This window comes from Mirounga leonina, unplaced genomic scaffold, assembly GCF_011800145.1.
Source record: "Mirounga leonina isolate KUSES-001 unplaced genomic scaffold, KU_Mleo_1.0 Mir_200, whole genome shotgun sequence".
Lineage (NCBI taxonomy): Eukaryota > Metazoa > Chordata > Mammalia > Carnivora > Phocidae > Mirounga > Mirounga leonina.
In genome coordinates this window covers 10,425,118-10,447,019 of record NW_023270503.1, presented here as the reverse complement: position 1 = coordinate 10,447,019, position 21,902 = coordinate 10,425,118, and the positions used below count along the sequence as shown (strand labels likewise).

Genomic DNA, 21,902 nt, shown 5'->3' with positions numbered 1-21,902 from the left:
CTAGAGTGGGAAAATGAACTTAGTAGGACAATGCATAACTGCTGAGCAGTGAATGCCCATTTGAGTTGGAGACAGTGAATTAAAAAAGAAACCAATCAGCATGAGTCAGCTGCTTAGATAAAGGTGTGAAGACATTGTAGTGTTGAACTTAGCCAGGGTTAAAGTTTTTTCAGGTAAATATGATAGAGGGTTATGGCAGAATTCTTTGTGCCTCTTTCCCCCCGATAAAAAAAGGCCCCTAGAATTGGTGGTTCAACAGAGGTTTAGCATCCTGAGACCTAAGAAGGAAGACCTAGGGATGGCTCTCCTTATTAAGAATAATGCTCTGGGGGCACCTGGGTGGCACAGTTGGTTAAGCCTCTGACTCTTGGTTTCTGCTCAGGTCATGATCTAGGGTCGTAAGATCAAACCCAATGTTGGGCTCTGTACTCAGCAGAGTCTGCTTAAGACTCTGTCTCCCTCTGCCCCTCCCCCATTCTCTCTCTCAAATAAATAAATAAATAAATCTTTTTTTTTTAAGATTTTATTTATTTATTAAGGAAAGAGAGAGAAAGCACAAGCAGGGGGAGTGGAAGGCAGAGGGAGAAGCAGGCTTCCCACTGAGCAGAGCCCGATGTGGGCCTCGATCCCAGGACCCTGGGATCATGGGCCCGAGCCAAAGGCAGACGCTTAACCGACTGAGCCACCCAGGTGTCCCAATAAATAAATCTTTTAAAAAAAGAATAATATTCTGGATTATTTTAATAATCCATCATGCCTCTCTTCTTTCAGAGTAATGAATTGTATTGAATGTTGAATATGTGCTATATACTTTACTTTCATAAGCATATAGTTGGTGTTAAACAAGTCTAAATTTAAATACCTCCCAGCCTCTCCACCTAATAGCTGTGACCTATTCAAATTAACCTGTCTAGAACTCATTTCCTCATCTGTAAAATGAGGATCCTGAGACTTACTCCAGGATTCTTCTGAGAATTAAGCTAGGCTCATAGGCAATGGTGTAGAGTGGAAAGAGCATGAGTGTGGAGTATCAGAAAGACTTATGGGTGGGGGCGCCTGGGTGGCTCAGTTGGTTGGGCGACTGCCTTCGGCTCAGGTCATGATCCTGGAGTCCCTGGATCGAGTCCCGCATCGGGCTCCCTGCTCGGCAGGGAGTCTGCTTCTCCCTCTGACCCTCCTCCCTCTCATGCTCTCTGTCTCTCATTCTGTCTCAAATAAATAAATAAAATGTATTTCTTAAAAAAAAAAAAAAAAAGAAAGAAAGAAAGACTTATGGGTGAATCCAGTTGTATCTACCTAATGTGATAATCTTAGACAAGTTATTTCACTGGTCTGTGCCTCAATTTCCTCATTGGTAAAATAGGGATTATAGGATTATAATATCTACCTTGAAGGTTAGGAATAATATGATTGTTCACCACACAGGGCTCAAAATGGTAGAAGTAGGTCAGGATACCGTATATATACATTTGCTAATATATAGAAATTATAGTTTTGAATAAAGCATTTGGAATAAAATCTCATAAAAGTAGTGCTTAATAAACATTAGTTCTTTTCTATCTTTCAGCCCATTCTCCTAGTTGAGTAGTTCTTGACCCTCACTGCACATTAGACTCCTCCGAGGAACTTAAAAAACAAAAAAGATGGGGCACCTGGGTGCCTCAGTTGGTTGAATGTCTGACTCTTGATCTCAGAGTGGTGAGTTCAAGCCCCACAATGGGCTTCACGCTGGGCTGGGAGCCTACTTAAAAAAAAAAAAAAAGAAAAACAAAACAAAACAAAAGAAAACTGGGTCCCAGAAATTCAGGTTTAACTGTTTTAGTGTAGCAGGCCTATAATTTCTGAAAGCTTCTCAAGTGATTCTAATTAAAGTCAGGGTTAAGAATCACTGCGGGGATGGGGAGATGGGCAAAATGGATGAAGGTGGGTGGGAGATACAGGCTTCCAGTTATGGAATGAATAAGTCATGGGAATAAAAGGTACAGCATAGGGAATATAGTCAATGATAGTGTAATAATGTTGTATGGTGACAGATGGTAGATACACTTGTGGTGAGCACAACATAACACATAAACTTATAGAATCACTGTTTTATACCTGAAACTAATGTAACACTGCGTATCAATTATTTTCAAGAATTTTTTTTAAATTGTGAGATGTGAAGAATTTGATGAATTAGATTATATAGTCATGATTTAATCAAGTGGATGACATCAGGCCTCATTATGTCTTAAAATATTAGTTCCATTTCTTTCCTCTTTATAGCCCCACACTACATTTTGAACATTTAAAGTAATCGGTATGTATTTGCCAAATTAGTGAACATGGAGAAATAGGAACTCTCATACACTGTGTTAAAAATATATGTACTTCTGTTAAATGTATTTGTTTTAAAAATGTAAAAATGATTCAGCCACTGTGGAAAAAACATTTGTTGGTTCCTCCAAACATTAAACATAGAATTACCATATGACCCAGAAGTTTACCCCTAAATATATACCTAAAGTAACTGCAAACAGGTACTCAAATATGTACATGTACATGCATGTTCATAATAGCACTACTCAAAAAAATTAATGAATAAATTTACTTTTAATATTTAAAAATCACTGCTAGAATTATCTTTCTGAAGGCCCAATGGGACCATGTTGTTTCTCTGCTTAAAAACCTCTCATAATTCCCCATTTTCTGCTGAGTGTAGTCTGAGCTCCTGTAACTTGTATGCCAGGCCCTGAGCAATGATTCTGCTTACTCTCAAGAAATATGACATACTCCCATGAATAATTTCAGCTGGGGTTCAACTCCCCCAGCCCCCACCCCTTTTACTTACCAGCTATGTGACCTTAGGACAAGTTATCCTCTCTAAGCTTTAATTTTATCATCTCGTTTTGGCTTGGCTTCTTCTGACTCAGAACCTTTGTACATATTTTTCTTTCTTTTTGATATGGCCTCTCTCCTTTTCCTGGCAAACTCCTTGTATTATTCAAAACTCAGTTTTATATCTCCTCTCCTCTGTGAAGCTTACCCTGAATGTCCCCTCTTTGACATAGTCTGTCTTCTTTCCATGAGTTCTCGTGCCACTTTGTAAATACCTTTATTTTAGCTCTTTTCCTTTTGTGTTGTAATTATGCTTCCACATCTGTCCCACACAAGACTTTAAGCTTTTTGGGGGATTGGGCCTGTATCTCACTTATTCTCATATTATGTTTGCTTAGCATGGAGCCCGTTTCATAGTAAGTGGCCAATAAATCTTGTTGAGTTAATGAGGTGAAATAAAATAGACAAAGATCCCTGAAATTGCCAACCTTGCGGATTTAGGAAAGGACCTATGTCTTTTGCTTGGTGCTTTGTAATAAATTGGGGCTGAATAAATAAAGTCAAATAGGAACTATCAGAGTTCTATCAATTCTGATCTTGACAATGTCCAGGTGACTCATTAAAGGAACATTTCCTCTTGGGGAAAAAACAAAACAAAGCAATTTAGAACCACTGTCAATAAAAGTGGCAAGGAAATTGAATCATATTTTGTATAACTGGAATTTCTCCAAAAACCAGTATGGTCTGACTGGTGGACACTCATGGTTTCTCAACTGTAGCAAGTGAGAACACAAAGTCTGGATAGCACTGTAGTGGGAGCTACTTGGGATATCTTGTTTTTATGAATAGAGGGGTCACTCCATGCCTTAAAATTATGTTTCTGAAAATATTTTTTTTCTTCTCCACTCTCCACCTATCATACCCCAAACTTTGTGGCTGTTGTTTTCAGTGGGCTCGGCATGGACTAGGGCCTAGGGATACACAGAAGGATTGGACACGGTCCTTGCTCTCGAGTAGCTTCAAGTCTGCTAAGGGTAGAGAGCTATTTTCAGACAAAGCAAGAAGATTATATACGTACAGTCATGTAAGTTATAGCAGGTAAGGGAGTAGTCACTCTGTGGTGGCAGGATAGGATGGGCTTTCTGGAAAGTTAGGAAAGGTTTATAGGGGAGATAAATTTGGCATACCCTTAAAAAATAAGATGTCAACAAATTAGACAAGACAGGTAAAGCTATTTTAAGTAAGGGGAATATAACAACAAATGCAAAGTGGTATGAAAAAAAACCTGTTGTGTTTGGGGATCTACTAGTGGTTCAGCAAAGCTGGAAGTGGATAAAAACAGACTCTTGGGATGCCTGGGTGGCTCAGTCCGTTAAGCATCTGCCTTCGGCTCAGGTCATGATCCCAGGGTCCTGGGATTGAATCCCGCACTGGACTCCTTGCTCAGCAGGGAGCCTGCTTCTCCTTCTGCTTGCTGCTCCCCCTGCTTGTGCTCCCTCTCTCTCTCTCTGACAAACAAATAAATAAAATCTTAAAAAACAACAACAACAAAAAACCAGACTCTTAACAGAGAACAAACTGGTGGTTGCCAGAGGGGAAGTGGGTGGGGGGATGGGTGAATAGGTGAATGGGAGAAGAGTACACTATCATAATGAGCACTGCGTAACATATAAAGTTGTTGAATCATTATATTGTACACCTGAAACTAATATAACACCATATGTTAATTATACTGGAATAAAAATATAGAAGCTTAGTGCAGAGATCTAGTGGTTTGCCAAACAGAAGAAAGTGATCAGCGTCTTACTTTCTAATATTCCTCATCCCATGAGCCTCAGTGTAGGGCTACCCTAGGAGTCCTTTCATTCCTTACATCTTCACAGAAATTTCATAGTTGGGACCAAAATAAAACAAACAACAAATCTTTTTGCCATTGATACAAAATATATTAAATTGCCTTATTTCTGGATGGAAAGATATATGACATAAGTTACTTATTGACATGAAGTTATAAATTCTAATAATGAAGGAGTTAATATGAATAAATAATTTGCATGCATTTGTATTAATTTAAAAAAAAAAGGTGGAAGCAGATAATGCAGCAAGAGATGGAGTTGGATGGTGGGTAAGGACTGGACCCCATACCCCTTATAGGATACCAAGGAGTTTTGACTTGATCTTGTAGGCATCCAGCCATTAAAGGATGTTAAGCAAGTGATATAAACAGTTTTTAATTTTACAAGATCACTCTAGTAGCAACATGGAAGGGAGGCAAGTCTGAAGTCAGAGACCAGAAGAAAAGTGCAGTAGTTAGTCTAGCGAGGGGAAAAGGCAGTAGCAAAAGGGAAGAGGTTAAAAGAGCAGAACTAAGGGACAATAAGGTAGTAACACTGCTAGAACTCCCTTAGTGATTGGATGGAGGAAAATGGGGAGAGGGAGAAAGCTAAGATAACTCCCATGTCTCAAACTTATGTGACTGGGTGAGAATGGCTTTGTTCATGGAGATGGAGAATACTGGAGGGCTAGGTTTGTGTAAGGACAATGTAATCAGTTTAATTTTGAGTAGGCTGAGTTTGAGATTTCTGTGGGACACCTGAGTGGAGTTCCTAATGGTCATTTGGAAATGGGAATTATTTGTTTGCAAAGGGAGCTAGAGACTTCTAGATCACAGCTTCAGGGGCTTAATTAAAATGTAAGTTGGGGTGGGGGGAAAATAATAAAATAAAATTGGGGAGAGGGTGATGGGACAAAGATAACAAATCAGCAGCCACTCACACTTAGATGAAAAATCTCACTGTCCCTGGAGCTAAGTTTTCAATTCCAAATTCTCAAGATTCACCAGTACTATAGTAGGTTAAAGATCCAAATCAAGGGGGTGCACCTGGATGGCTCACTTGGTAGAGCATGGACCTCTTGATCTCAGGGTTGTGAGTTTAAGCCCCAAGCTGGGTGTGAAGCCTAGTTAAAAGGAAGGAAGAAAGGGAAAGAAATCCAAATTTTTATACTTTTTGTACCTTTTTTTTTTTTTTTTGCCAATAAGGGTCAACAGAGTGTACTTTTCAGGCTTTAATATAAGTATAATGCAATGTAAATGTAACCACTCAAATATTCTTGTAATCAGGACAGAATTCAAGTAAATATCACCAGGACCAAAGCTGACCTCACGGTGGCACTCCAGTCTTGTCAGAATAAAGGGTTCTGGAATCATGTTACTACTAACTTGTAAGTGGATGGTCCACATTGAAGTAAAGAGTTGGCATAAACTCTAGGTCCATAGACCCCACAGTGAAACTTCCTGGGGAGAATTTACAGGGGAGGATATGCTTTTCTGGTTTTAAGAATTTATTTGAGAGAGAGAGAGTGATCGAGAGAGAGAGAGGGAGGGAGAGAAAGCACGAGCTAGGGGAGAGGGGCACAAAGGTAGAAAGAGACTCCCCACTGAGCAGGGAGCCTGACCCCAGGACCCTGTGATCATGACCTGAGCTGAAGGCAGATGCTTAACAGACTAAGCCACCCAGGCGCCCCTGCTTTTCTGGTTTTTGTTGTTGTTGTTTTTAAGATTTTATTTATTTTATTTGAGACAGAGAGAATGAGAGAGAAAGAGAGCACATGAGAGGGGGGAGGGTCAGAAGGAGTTAATATGAATAAATAATTTGCATGCATTTGTATTAATTTAAAAAAACTCCCTGCCAAGCAGGAGTCCCTGCAGTGCGGGACTCGATCCCTGGACCCCAGGATCATGACTTGGGCCGAAGGCAGTTACTTAACCAACTGAGCCACCCAGGCGCCCTGCTTTTCTGAATTTAAATCAGCTCTGACCTGAGGCTGGATCAATAATATAGGTCTATAATATACAGAATGTCTCCATCGAAAACAGAAATTCAATCAGGGCTTAAAACTAAGGAAAATAATATTCACATTATTAGTTTTTAATAGCTACCATTTACTGGTGCCTATTGTTGGCTGCACATAGTTCTGGGTACTTTTCATATTAGAAGAGCTCATTGAAGTCTCACGACAGTCCTATGAGATTAATAATTATTCTTGTTTTTCTGAAGAAGAAACTGAGGCTCAAAGACATTAAATAGCTTGCATCTGAAATTATATAGGTAGTATGCAGCCATGCTGCATTTTGAACCCAATCTGTGTGATTCCCAAACCTGAGCTCTTTAAGCAACACTGCATTGCTTCATCTTAGTGATGCCAAGATTAAAGCAGTAACAAATGAAATGTGGTTTTCTTTGGGTATAGATGTTTGGCATGAGGTAATTTCAATAACACCATATTTTTTTTAAAAGATTTTATTTATTTATTTGAGACAGAGAGCATGAGAGGGAGGAGGGTCAGAGGGAGAAGCAGACTCCCTGCCGAGCAGGGAGCCCAATGCGGGACTTGATCCTGGGACTCCAGGATCATGACCTGAGCCGAAGGCAGTCGCCCAACCAACTGAGCCACCCAGGCGCCCTCAATAACACCATATTTAAGAAGATATAGTGAGGACCCCTATTGTGAATTTGAAGCCTCATCATGAAACTCTTCCCTGCATACGAGAAACATGAGGATATTTAGAGTCACGTGTATATCCCACAAGGTACTTATTAATTACAAAGAGAAAAACAATAAATTTACAGTGGAGAATCCTTGCGGACACTATGTTAATAAAATCATCAAAGTATAAATGATAAAGCAAATGTGGTAAAATAACAATATTTGTGCCATAGAGAAATTTTCCTTTTATAGTGGAAAAGAAAAGGGGGGACAAGGGAGGATTTGTTGACATCAGTCAGCAGTGGAGTGGAGGACTAATTTTTATCTTTGATCTTCATCTGTGAAAGCTCAAATCCCACAAAGGTTTCCAAATGAAACATTTACCTTTCTAAGGGGTAAAGAATTATTGGGGAATCCTAGACTCTATATAAAGGAAGACTCCCAAAAGAAAGACATAAATAATAAAACTCCAGAATAATATTATTATACTGACCGTAGACTAAAGAGGTGGGAGTTGGTTGTCCTTCCTTCTACAATGCTTAATCAAGAGTATCAAACCATATTTATAAAGCATTTTTAAAATGCCTTACAGACTTCAAAGCCGTAAAGCTTCTCTGCATCTCCAGGCATTAATGTCCACATTTTGTATATTTTCAGCCTAAGATAATTACCAATCTGCCTATTTTTAAAAGAACTGTTCTTTTAGTGAGAAGGAAATGACATCTGGAGAGCTTTTTGTTTGAAATGTCGGTGTTTGCATGATTTACAGTATAATTAACCAGCCTTGTAGCACCAGCAAACTCGCTCCCCCACTATTCATCACGTTTCCAGTGACTTCAGATCATCAACTCTTCGGGGAGGAAATCCCGCCTCCTTAATGATGTAAAAATATTATGTCATCCCCATAGATAGAATGTGATCTATCCTTATATACCTATCGTTTTTCAGATCTCAGGGATTTTTTCCTTCCTTATTTTTGACATTACCCTTGGTGCTAAAATCTAATTAAACACACACATACAAAATCTAATACTTAAGAAGAATTTTGTCATTCAATTGCTTATAATCACCAGAACACATTTATTAAGATAAAATTGTGCTGCTTAAAAGGCATAAAAGCCTAGTAGCCCAGAATCTAAAATAAAAATACCTATATGGATAAACACATAATGAACATTATCACAAAAATGACTTTAAATCTCTACATTAAAAACTTATTAGGTATCTAAAAACTTCAAAAGTCTTTACTTTTGGCCTAGTAATCCTACTTCTAAGAATTCACCCTAAATATACACCTCCAACAATATGGAAATACATGTGCACAAGGTCAATTATTGCTGCATTGTTAGTATTTGCAAAATATTGGAGACCATCTAAATGCTCATGTAGAAGAGAGTGGTTGAATGAACTATGGTGCAAGCACGTAATAGAGCACCTACACATCTCTAAGAAAGAATGAGGTAGATGTCTGCAAACTGATATGGAATGATTTCCAGGGATATACTGTTTAATGAGAAAAGCAAAGAACAAAGCTACCTTTTGTGTAAGAAAAAAAGGGGGCGGGGGAAGGGAAGTGAGAAAATATGCATGTGCTTGCTTTTTGACCAAAAAGGAAAACAGGAAAGATAAACCAGAGACTAACAAGATTGGTTATTTATAGGAGGTGGGTGGGAATGTGTTTGGAAGTGTGACGGGGGGTTGGGTATTGAGCAGAAGATGGAAAGTGACATTTCTCCTGAATATTACTTTTTGGGTTTTTTTTTTTAGACCTTTTTTTCATTCAGCATCTTTTTTTTAATTAATTTTATTTTATTATGCTATGTTAGTCACCATACATTACATCAATAGTGTTTTGATGTAGTGTTCCATGATTCATTGTTTGCGTATAACACCCAGTGCTCCGTGCAATACGTGCCCTCCTTAATACCCATCACCGGGCTAACTCATCCCCCCACCTCCCTTTTTTTAAACATTCTTAAAAAAGATTTCATTTATTTATTTGACAGAGAGAGAGAGAGCACAAGCAGGGGGAGCGGCAGGCAGAGGGAGAAGTAGACTCCTCGATGAGCAAGGAGCCCGATGCGGGACTTGATTCCAGGACCCTGGGATCATGACGTAAGCTGAAGGCAGATGTTTAACAGACTGAGCGACCCAGGTGCCCCCTGAATATTACTTTTTGTATGGTTCTATCTTTTAGAGCCATGTTAATGATTCATATATTTAAAAAAAAAACAACACATATACACACACAAATAGGGGAAAATCCTAATAATGGAATATGAACAAATCAACCTAAGTTTCAAATGAATTATATAATCACACTGAAATGCAGGTGTGGTGGGAGGGAAGGGAAACTAACTCAAGCCAAATAACTTGAGAATATAATTTTTTAAAAACTATATACTCTCAGACTAAAGAAAAAATGAACTATAAAACCGACAGTGGTTGGCTTTTGTCTTTGTTTTGTTTGTTTTTGGTAGCAATTCTAAAACTACTTTCTGTGTATTCTGGGATTGGGTAAATAAGTAAAAATATTATGGACAATGGGATTCAAATTTCTTACTGAGAGAAAAGAGTTACAAATAGGGGAAGAGAGAAGAGTAGAATATATCCTATAAGCTACCATATGATCCAGCAATTGCACTACTGGGTATTTACCCCAAAGATACAAATGTAGGGATCCGAAGGGGTACATGCACCCCGATGTTTACAGCAGCAATGTCCACAATAGCCAAACTGTGGAAAGAGCCAAGATGTCCATCGACAGATGAATGGATAAAGAAGATGTGGTATATATATACGATGGAATAGTATGCAGCCATCAAAAGGAATGAGATCTTGCCATTTGCAATGACGTGGATGGAACTGGAGGGTGTTATGCTGAGCGAAATAAGTCAATCAGAGAAAGACATGTATCATATGACCTCACTGATATGAGGAATTCTTAATCTCAGGAAACAAACTGAGGGTTGCTGGAGTGGGAGTTGGGGTGGGAGGGATGGGATGGCTGGGTGATAGACACTGGGGAGGGTATGTGCTATGGTGAGTGCTGTGAATTGTGCAAGACTGTTGAATCATATATCTGTACCTCCGAAACAAATAATGCAATATATGTTAAGAAAAAAAAATAAAGAAGAAGATAACAGGAGGGGAAGAATGAAGGGGGGGAATCGGAGGGGGAGATGAACCATGAGAGACGATGGACTCTGAAAAACAAACTGAGGGTTCTAGAGGGGAGAACTAATGATGTAATGTATGGTGATTAACATAACAATAAAAAAGAATATATCCTATAGTACTGGATTAGAGTTGGACAAGACAGTATGAACTCATGGCTTTTAATATAGATAGATATGGATGTGTGTATATATGTATATAATTTTTTAGCTCTGTCCACTGAGAAAGCTCTGAAGCAATGATACCCCAGGAGCAATAAGCACACCTAGCACCCAGAACATGGTTTCTAAATTCCATTTGCTATGAAAGGAACCAGGGCTCCTTGGAGAATTGGCTGGTTCCAGAGCTAGAGCTGGGAAAGAATAAGATGAACCTCATATGATGCCTCATAGTAAGCTACTAAGTTAGAAAGTGCTCAAAGGATGGTGGGACCTGTCCAAATGATAAAGAGCCATACTGAAAGGTCTCCTACCAGCCAAATCTGGGACAATTAAGCATCAAAATAAAAAATGATAGTTATGTATTATAACCCATGGAATAAAATAAAAATATGTAAACACATAAATAAATTAGAAATGTGGGACAAGGGAAAATAAGCCTTTACAGTAGAATGTCAGCTAATAAATGTAGAAGGAATGATGGATGAGAAACAGGATATTTACATAGTCACAACATATGTTCTCATAAGATATTTATTAATTACAAAGAGAAAAGTAGTAAATTTTATAGTGGTAAAATATGAATGGGAAATCTTGGTGAGAGGTATACAGGAATATTTTTGTCTGTTTTTACAACTTTTCTGTAAGTTTGGAATTATATAAAATTAAAAAGAAATGGTAATTAAAGCACTTCCAAGGAATTTCCTAAGCTACAGCAAGACAAAACTGTCATCAATGTATAGTGAGTTGATTCTGCCTGCCTCCTTAGCAGAATAGCTTATGGGAAGCCATCATTTGGGGAGAAGGGAGTGGTGGGAGGTCAAAAACCTTATTAGATGTTTCCTTGAACAAATGTTAAAAAAATATTGTTTTGGTTTTTTTTTTAAGATTTTATTTTTTTTAAGTAGCCTCTCGCTACACCTAATGTGGGGCTCAAAATTACAGCCCCAAGATCAAGAGTTGCATGCTCTACTAATTGAGCCAGCCAGGCATCCCTAAAAATATTTTGTTGAAAAGATGTAAGCCTGTTGGAAAAGAGTTTTTGATAGCAATTTTTAAAACTCCCTGTTAGGTACCAGGGACAAATTCTGTTTCTAGTTGTTAAATAAACAGTTGGATGAAGATTTCAATCCCAGGAGACCTAAAAATCAAATAAATCAAACAATAAAGAAATGGAGTAATTTCTGTTCTCTTCCCAGATAGTAAATTTAAATAGAAATTTATGATTATTATGGCAGTTACAAAGTCTTAACGTGACTGATGCATAGACATACTCCAAAACTGTTTTTTTTCTATTACATAGAAATAAGTATAAGATTGGGCGCCTGGGTGGCTCAGTTGGTTGAGCGACTGCCTTCGGCTCAGGTCATGATCCTGGAGTCCCGGGATCGAGTCCCGCATCGGGCTCCCTGCTCGGCAGGGGGTCTGCTTCTCCCTCTGCCCTCTTCCCTCTCGTGCTCTCTGTCTCTCATTCTCTCTCTCTCTCAAATCAATAAATAAAATCTTTAAAAAAAAAAAAAGAAAGAAGTATAAGATCATTGAAAAGAACTGTCCTGGGGAGAGAGGACACTGAGGGCCTGAGAAGCCAACTGCACCTCCAAGTGGTTTGAACTTTGAGATTCTTGTAGTCCTGATGAAGAGTTTTAGTTTCCTCAGGTTTATGACACTTGAAACTTCAATAGTTGAGGGTTTATGCACTTCGGGACCAGTCAACACCGCAGAGTTCAAAGTACTAAGAGACAAGAGATCAAAATGGCTTCCAGAGGAAAGACAGAGACAAGCAAATTAAAGCAGAATTTAGAAGAACGGTTAGACAGAGTAATGCAGCAATTACAAGATTTGGAGGAATGCAGAGAGGAACTTGATACAGATGACTATGAAGAAACCACAAAAGGAAACTCTGGAGCAACTAAGTGAATTTACTGATTCACTGAAGAAAATTATGCCCAGAAATATGACTTTGGTAGATGAGCTAAGTTGAATGTAACTGGGCTAACCAGGCAGCTATCAGCCAGGCCTTTCAAACCCCAGAGGTCATCAGATAACTTGCAAAGAAACAACCATGTCAGCTTCAGACAAGGTTAGTAAAGATGGATAGAGATCTCATGGTGGGAAAGCTGGAAAGAGTCCTCTACACTCAATAGAAAGTGGAGATAACTAACAGTTCTCAGGACACTTGGAGAGAAGCTAACTGCAGATAACAAGACCTTCTTGTCAGCAGATGCAGGTGCTCTACTCAGCCAGTTTGAGAAAGTCTCTACAGACCTTGGCTCTGGAGACAAGGTTCTTGCATTGGCAAGCTCTGAGGCTGAAAAAACAAAAAAGTGACATGGTGTGGAAGCTTGGCACATGGAGCTCATTCTTGATGCAAATGGCCATTTGTCTTCTAGGGATTTTGAATCATTGCAAAGAAATCAAGAGATTCTTGAAATGCATTGATAACCTAAGAAAAGGTGACAGAAAAACATACTTGTGGCTTCTGGTTATACTCTTCATCATTATGCTTTGTGTAGGGCTGCCTGCCTGAGTGATCCGAGACTTGTTGGGATGAGTGACCCATTGCGCCTTATTCATTATGTCTTGTGGGTTTGAGAGAGAACAGAAAACAGTTTCTCTGCTTGTTTTTATTAAGCCTCCTTGTTGTTTTTGTTTGTTTTAAGCCTCCTTGTTTTTTGTTTTTCTTTTTTTTTTTTAAGATTTTATTTATTTGAGAGAGAGAGAGAGAGCACAAGCAGGCGGAGGGTCAGAGGGAAAAGAAGAATCAGACTCCCCACCAAGCAGGGAGCCCGATGCGGGGCTTGATCCCAGGACCCTGAGATCATGACCTGAGCCAAAGGCAGACACTTAACGACTGAGCCACCCAGGCGCCCCAAGCCTCCTTGTTTTTAAGTGCTGATAATAAATGAGAAAATGTGAACTAAAAAAAAAAAAAAAAAAAAGAACCCATCCTGGTAACCTGGTAATGAGGTGATAATACTACTCTCGTGACAACTTGCCAGATACTATTCTTTTTTTTTTTTAAGATTTTATTTTTTTAAGTAATCTCTACATCCAATGTGGGGTTTGGACTCGTGACCCTGAGATCAAGAGTTGCATGCTCCACCAACTGAGCCAGCCTGGCACCCCCATCAGATACTATTCTAAATATTGTTCATATATTAATCCATTTAATCTCACTGCAACCCTGTGTAGTAGACACTATTATTAGACTCAGTTTACAATTGAGAAAACCAAGGTTCTCAAACTTTCTTGATTAACTGTGGTCTTATTGTCTTACTAATTTTTTCATGGTAACGCACACCAAAAGAAATACTTAATAATTCCATTCATTAAGTTGTTAGATCCAAATACCATTTTTTTTTTTTTTTTGGAGAGAGAGAGAGCATGTGTGAGCAGGAGAAGGGGTAGAGGGAGAGGCAGAGAGAATCTTAACCAGGCTCCACGCTCAGCGAGGAGCCCGATGCAGGCTCAGGACCTTGATCTCAGGACCCTGAGATCATCCTAAGCTGAAATCAAGAGTTGGATGGTCAACCAACTGAGCAACTCAGGTGCCCTGTTAGATCCAAAGATCTTAACATATATTTATGATTTCACAATTTAGTAGCCATTAAAAATAGAAACTGAAAGAGCAAATAGTATTCTTATTTCATTTTTAAATAATCAAATTACTTGCTAATTGGATATGTGAGCCTGTTGGGTGCTGCACAACTTTAAAGCTCAGATTAGGGCGCCTGGGTGGCTCAGTTGGTTAAGCGACTGCCTTCAGCTCAGGTCATGATCCCACAGTCCTGGGATCGAGTCCCTGCTCTGCGGGGAGCCTGCTTCTCCCTCTCCCACTCCCCCTGCTTGTGTTCCCTCTCTCGCTGTGTCTCTCTCTGTCAAATAAATAAATAAAATCTTTATTTATTGTTTTTTAAAAGATTTTATTTATTTATTTGAGAGAGAGAGAATGAGAGAGAGCGAGTACATGAGAGGGGGGAGGGTCAGAGGGAGAAGCAGACTCCCCGCTGAGCAGGGAGCCCGATGCGGGACTCGATCCCGGGACTCCAGGATCATGACCTGAGCCGAAGGCAGTCGCTTAACCAACTGGGCCACCCAGGCGCCCATAAATAAAATCTTTAAAAAAAAAAAAAAAAAAGCTCAGATTAGATGCTGCCACACTCATTTCCTGCTCCATACTGATATTCATGCAGTACTTGATTTCATCAGAGCAACTGCAGGAAACCCAGCTTTGCAAAGATATGACATCATCAAAACCATGATCTACCTCATACAAGAAGATCACATAATTTCTTTTTTTTTTAAAGATTTTATTTTTAAGTAATCTCTACACCCAACATGGGGCTTGAATTTATAACCCCGAGATCAGGAGTCACATGCTCTATCGACTGAGCCAGCTGGGCACCCCTTTTTTTAACTTTCTTTTTTTTTTTAAAAAAGAAGCTCACATAATTTCTTTTCTTTTCTTTTTTTTTAAGATTTATTTATTGGGGCACCCTGGGTGGCTCAGTCAATGAAGCATCTGTCTTCGGCTCAGGTCATGATCCCAGGGTCCTGGGATCGAGCCCTACATCGGGCTCCCTGCTCAATGGGAAGCCTGCTTCTCCCTCTCCCTCTGCCAGCTGCCCCCCTGCTTGTGCTCTCTTTCTCTCTCTGTCTCTGTCAAATAAATAAAATCTTTAAAAATTTTTATTCATTTATTTGAGAGAGAGAGAGCAGGGGCAGGGGAGAGAGAGTCTTAAGCAGACTCTGTGCTGAGCACAGAGCCCAACGTGGGGCTCAATCTCACAATCCCAAGATCAGAACCTGAACCAAAGCCAAGAGTTGGACCTCCATCCGACTGCACCACCCAGGCACCTCCCCAGAAGTTCACATAATTTCTAACAGATGTTGAGTATCACTGTGATGCCCTTAAAATTTAAAAATATTCTATGTTTCTAATAAAGGCCATATATGAAAAGCCCCAATAAATATCACACTCAATGGGGAAAAACTGAGAGCTTTCCCCCTAAGAAGAGGAACAAGACAAGGATGTCCACTCTCACCACTTTTATTCAACACGGTACTGGAAGTCCTAGCCACAGCAAACAGACAACAAAAAGAAATCAAAGGCATCCAAATTGGAAAGGAAGAAGTAAAATTTTCACTATGTGCAGATGACATACTATACATAGAAAACCCACCAAAAAGCTACTAGAAGTGATAAGTGAAATCAGTAAAGTCATAGGCTATAAAATCAATGTACAGAAATCTGTTGCATTCCTGTATACTAATAATGAAGCAGCAGAAAGAGAAATTAAGAAAACAATCCCATTTACATCTGCACCAAAAATAATAAGATACCTAGGTATAAACCTAACCAAAGAGGTGAAAGACCTGTATTCTGAAAACTATAAAACATTGGTGAAAAAAAAACTGAAGATGACACAAAGAAATGGAAAGCTATTCCATGCTAATGGAGTGGAAGAACACATATTGTTAAAATGTCTATACTACCCAAAGCAATCTACAGATTTAATGCAATCCCTATCAAAATACCAATAGCATTTTTCCACAGAACTAGAACAAACAATCCTAAAATTTGTATGGAACCACAAAAGACCCTGAATAGCCAAAGCAATTTTGAAAAAGAAAAGCAAAGCCAGAGGTATCACAATTCCAGATTTCAAGTTATATTACAAAGCTGTAGTAATCAGAACAGTATGGTACTGGCACAAAAATAGACACATAGATCAATGGAATGAAATAGAAAACCCAGAAATAAACCCACAATTATACGATCAATTAATCTTTGACAAAGCAGGAAAGAATACCCAATGGGAAAAGACAGTCTCTTCAACAAATGGTGCTGGGAAAACTGATCAGCTACATGCAAAAGAATGGAACTAGACCACTCTCTTACACCATGCACAAAAATAAACTCAAAATGGATTAAAGACCTACATGTAAGACCTGAAACCATAAAAATCCTAGAAGAGAGCACAGGCAGTAATGTCTCTGATATTGACCGTAGCAACCTTTTTCTAGATATGTCTCCTGAGGCAAGGGAAATAAAAGCAAAAATAAACTACTTGGACTACATCAAAATAAAAATTTCTGCACAGTGAAGGAAACAATCAACAAAACTAAAGGGCAACCTATGGAATAGGAAAAGATATTTGCAAATGACATATCCAATAAAAGATCAGTATCTAAAATACATAAAGAACTTATACAACTCAACACCCCCAAAACAAATAATCCAATTAAAAAATGGGCAGAAGACATGAACAGACATTTCTCCAAAGATATCCAGAGGGCCGGGTGCCTGGGTGGGTCAGTCGGTTAAGCAACTGCCTTCGGCTCAGGTCATGATCCTGGAGTCCCTGGATCGAGTCCCACATCAGGCTCCCTGCTCGGCAGGGAGTCTGCTTCTCCCTCTGACCCTCCCCCCTCTCATGTGCTCTCTCTCTCTTTCTCTCTCTCAAATAAATAAATAAATAAATAATCTTAAAAAAAGAAAAAAAGATATCCAGAAGGCCAACAGACACTTGAAAAGATGTTCAACATCACTCATCATCAGGGAAATGCAAATCAAAACCACAGTGAGATATCACCTCACACCTATCAGAATGGCTAAAATCAAAAACACAAGAAATGAGTGTTGGTGAGGATGTGGAGAAAAGGAACCCTCGTGTACTGTTGGTGGTGGGAATGCAAATTGGTGCAGCCACTGTGGAAAGTAGTATGGGGGTTCCTCAAAAAATTAAAATAGAATCACCTACCCTAAAATCCTGTAATCACACTACTATTTATCCCCCAAATATAAAAACATTAATTCAAAGAGATACATACACCTCTATGTTTATAGGAGCATTATTTACAATAGCCAAAGTATGGGAGCAGCTCAACTGTACATCGATAGATGAATGGAGAATGGATAAAGACGATGGGATATATATATATATGTATATATACATATATATATATAATATTATTCAGCCATAAAAAAGAATGAAATCTTGACATTTGCAACAACATGGATGGAGCTAGAGAATATAATGCTAAGTAAAATAAGTCAGTCAGAGTACCAAATGATTTCCCTCATATGTGGAATTTAAGAAACAAAACAAACAAGCAAAGGGGGAAAAAAAAAGAGAGGGAGAGACAAATCAAGAAACAGACTCTTAACTATAGAGAAGAAACTGATGATTACCAGAGGGGAGGTGGGTAGGGGGATGGGTGAAATAGGTGATGAGAATTAAGGAGTGTTCTTGTCATGATGAGCACTGGCTGATCTATGGAATTATTGAATTGCTATATGGTACACTGAAAACAAATATAACAGTGTATGTTAACTATATTGGAATTAAAAAAATAAAAATAAATAAATAAAATATTCTATGTTGTCCCATAGGCTTGCTGCTATGGCACCCTGTGGTACCTTGGGACCCAGTTTGAGAACTGTGGATCTAACACAGAATTATTTTCAGTTTGAGGGATAAAACTCTTGGGGAAAAATAAAACTCAGATTATCATATTTGATATTACTTAATTTGTGTGAATGTTAACAAATTGCATAAAAAGTTAGTATTTTTATTCATTTATTTATTTATATTTTTAAAAAAGATTTTATTTATTTATTTATTTATTTATTTATTTATTTTAGAGAAGAGAGCATGTGTGAGCAAGAGGAGGCCCAGAAGGAGAGAGAGGGGGAGAGAAGAAGACTCTGTGCTGAGCTTGGAGCCCAACATAGGGCTTGATCTCAGGACCCTGAGATCATTACCCTAGCCAAAATTAAGAGTTGGACGCTTAATTGACTGAGCCACCCAGGTGCCCCAAAAGTTGGCATTTTTAAAATCTTGCTCTCCATGTATCTTTTATTTATTTGTTTGTTTCCTTGGATCTTTTATTTTTTAATTTTTTAAAAGATTATTTATTTATTTGAGAGAGAGAGAACGAGCAGGGGGAGGGGTGGAGGGAGAGGGAGAAGCAGACTACCTGCTGAGCCTGATACAGGGCTTGATTCCAGGACCCTGGGATCATGACCTGAGCCAAAGGCAGACACTTAACCAACTGAGCCACCCAGGCGCCCCTCCATGTATCTTTTAAATGTATGTCTCTGATTTTGTTTTGTCTAATTGCTTTGGGATAGACTCCTATTTTGCAGATGACCAAACAGAAAGACAGTCATCTGGGGGCGCCTGGGTGCCTCAGTCGTTAGGCGTCTGCCTTCGGCTCAGGTCATGATCCCGGGGTCCTGGGATCGAGCCCCACATCAGGCTCCCTGCTCTGCCGGAAACCTGCTTCTCCCTCTCCCACTCCCCCTGCTTGTGTTCTCTCTCTCGCTGTGTCTCTCTCTGTCAAATAAATAAAAATCTTAAAAAAAAAAAAGAAAGACAGTCATCTGGAATGAACAATGAAATGTTACACCTTATTGGTCAAAGGTGAATCATTGCATTTAAGGAGTGGGAAGCAAGGACAGTCCTTGATAAACACTTCAGCTGATAATATATTTTCAGCTGATATATATATTTTAAAAAAAACATTATGGGGGCGCCTGGATGGCTCAGTCATTAAGCATCTGCCTTCGGCTCAGGTCATGGTCCCAGGGTCCTGGGATCGAGCCCCGCGTTGGGCTCCCTGCTCCGCGGGAGGCCTGCTTCCCTCTCCCACTCCCCCTGCTTGTGTTCCCTCTCTCGCTGTGTCTCTCTCTGTCAAATAAATAAAATCTTTAAAAAAAATAAATAAAATAAATAAAAAATAAATAAATAAACATTATGCCATCAAGTGCATAGGTGAACTCTAGGAAATTTGCAGGTTTAGCTGAACTTCTCTTTTAAGCAAATTTATTATTGAAAATTTCAATGTTCTAAACCAGTACACGAGGGGCTTGTTTGTTTTACAAAAGAATATTATTTGAGACTCCTTGGTGCATTTTTTTTAAGAGAGGGAGAGGGGTGGGGCAGAGGAGGAGGGAGAGAACGAGAATCTTAAGCTGACGGAGGGGCTTGTTCTCACAATCCTGAGATCATGACCTGAGCCAAAATCAAGAGTCAGACACTTAACCGACTGAGCCACCCAGGCACCCTGACATTCCTTGGTGCATTTAAAGTATGATGTGGTTCCCTGAACTTAAGATGTATTCTAACTTTTTTGGGCGCCTGGGTGGCTCAGTTGGTTAAGCAACTGCCTTCGGCTCAGGTCATGATCCTGGAGTCCCAGGATCAAGCCCCACATCGGGCTCCCTGCTCAGCAGGGAGTCTGCCTCTCTCTCTGACCCTCCCCCCTCTCATGCTCTCTATCTCATTCTCTCTCTCAAATAAATAAATAAAATCTTAAAAAAAAAAGATGTATTCTAACTTTTTTGAACACATTATTATAGAAAATATCTTGTTTACATTGCATTCTGAGTTTCGTCTTGAAGAGGATAGGAAGCAAAACATTCATCTCCTAATTGTGTACAAAGGAAAAATGAGGCAGAGAAAGAAGTGAGTTTAGCAGCAACAGTAAGAAATTAGAAGGCATCACCTACTCTGCTGCGTTATAAAAAATCATGTAAGGCATGTTAGTCTCTAACCATCATAGTTCTTTTCACAATAAGGTGATGATATACAACAATCAATAAAATTAAAAATGCCCATTTTTTTACAATGATTTTGTGTTAAACTTAGTGTATGTGGTTTTTGCTCAAGAATTTAACTCTCGATTCTACTGACTGTGCTGACATGTCAAAGTAGTGCCGGTCTATGGTATTCCGTGAGTGATGAGATTGACGTAGGCTTAATGACAGCTGGGGGCAAATGCTCACCGCTAGTTTACTCCTAGAGCCATGATAAAGGGTTTACTTTGATTAGTGTGACATCAGCGTCTATTAAATATCATGAAGAACCAAGGAAGTTTTGCTTCACTCGGCCATCATCATCTTGATGGCTGATTGACCCAACAAACCTGGGGTTCCCAGAGCATTGAGGAAAACAACTCTGAAGCATCTCTGCAACGTTATTCTGCAGCTGAGACTGAAATCTTCCTTGGGGCCTCTGTTATTCTAATTCTGGGGAAATTACAGAGCACTGCCTTCCATAGCCAGTTAGCTGCATGTTGCCCTTTTCTTTTCACTGTTCAGACTGAGTACCTTTAGGTACTCAGGGATTCTTTAGGATAGAAATATAAAGGCATTTCCCTGGGTCCTTGGGAAAAGCAGGGAAATCTAAGATAATCCCAGTGGAGAAGTGGTCTTTTATAGATCTGAATGCTAGACCTATTGTTGTTTAGGAAGTCTTCAGGACTGTGAGCCATAGTTCCCTATCCAAAGTTTCATTTAAATGTCATGATGAATTGGTTGCAAAAAGAGGATGGGGAGGAATGTGAAAGGGTTTGTATAACAAAGAACCATAAATCATCTCTGGTGCAGTGGGCCCCCTATCATTCAGCCTGTGGGCTTCTTGTCAGAGGAGCTGCAGGGAGAAAGAGAAGAGGGATAGGGTCTTCCCATTGTGGGGCGGCAGCATCCCCCAAACCAGGAGAGCCACTTACCCCCAACCAAATCCTTCCCAAGGTTATTCATTTATTCACTTAGGGAATGAATGATAGGGACAAGGAAATCTCCGTCGAGTAGTATGTACTATAGTGTAAGGCACCATGCTAGATGCTATTGGGGTGGGAGGAGGAAGGGATTAGGGGGGTAGTACCGAGATGAATAAGACACAGGACCTGCCTTAGTATTTCTTAGACATGCCTGTGGCAAGGACTCTGTCCACCCCTTCAGCATAAACACCAGTACATAATCAGGGTATGCCTCGCTTTATGAAACAGATGGATTTCTGAACCTTACCAGCATTAAAGTGAATTTCCATCCAGCGATTCTCCTCTACATTCTCCATAAAGCCGTCCGTGTTCCTCCAGGTTGGAATTAGTTTCCTCCTCCCTCACATTCCTGTCCTCCTCTCTTTGCGTACATACCATATCTTCATCAGTAGGCCTTTTTGGAGGCAACCGTCCTAGGGCAGAAAGTAGAAAGAGTCTGGGCCTGGAGCCAAATGGGCTCAAAACAGAATCCCAGCTGCACAACTTATCAGCCGCATGCAATCTGGATTAGTTTCTCAACCTCTCTAAGCCTCAGTTTCCTCCTCTGTAAAATGGGAATAAAAATAAGTTCCTATGTTCAGAACTTGGTGACGATGAAACAAGATACGGTATGTCGGTGTTTAGGAAAGTGCCTGGAATACTGTAAGACGCATTCAGGAGTTGTTTGTCCTTACTGTTCGGTGCTTCACAGGC

At 39.5% G+C, this 21,902-nt stretch overlaps 1 pseudogene; it reads left to right on the top strand.

The window, feature by feature from the left end:
- Positions 1 to 12,216: 12,216 nt before the first annotated feature.
- LOC118025025 lies at positions 12,217 to 12,968 on the top strand (annotated as a pseudogene).
- The last annotated feature ends 8,934 nt before the right edge of the window (positions 12,969 to 21,902 follow it).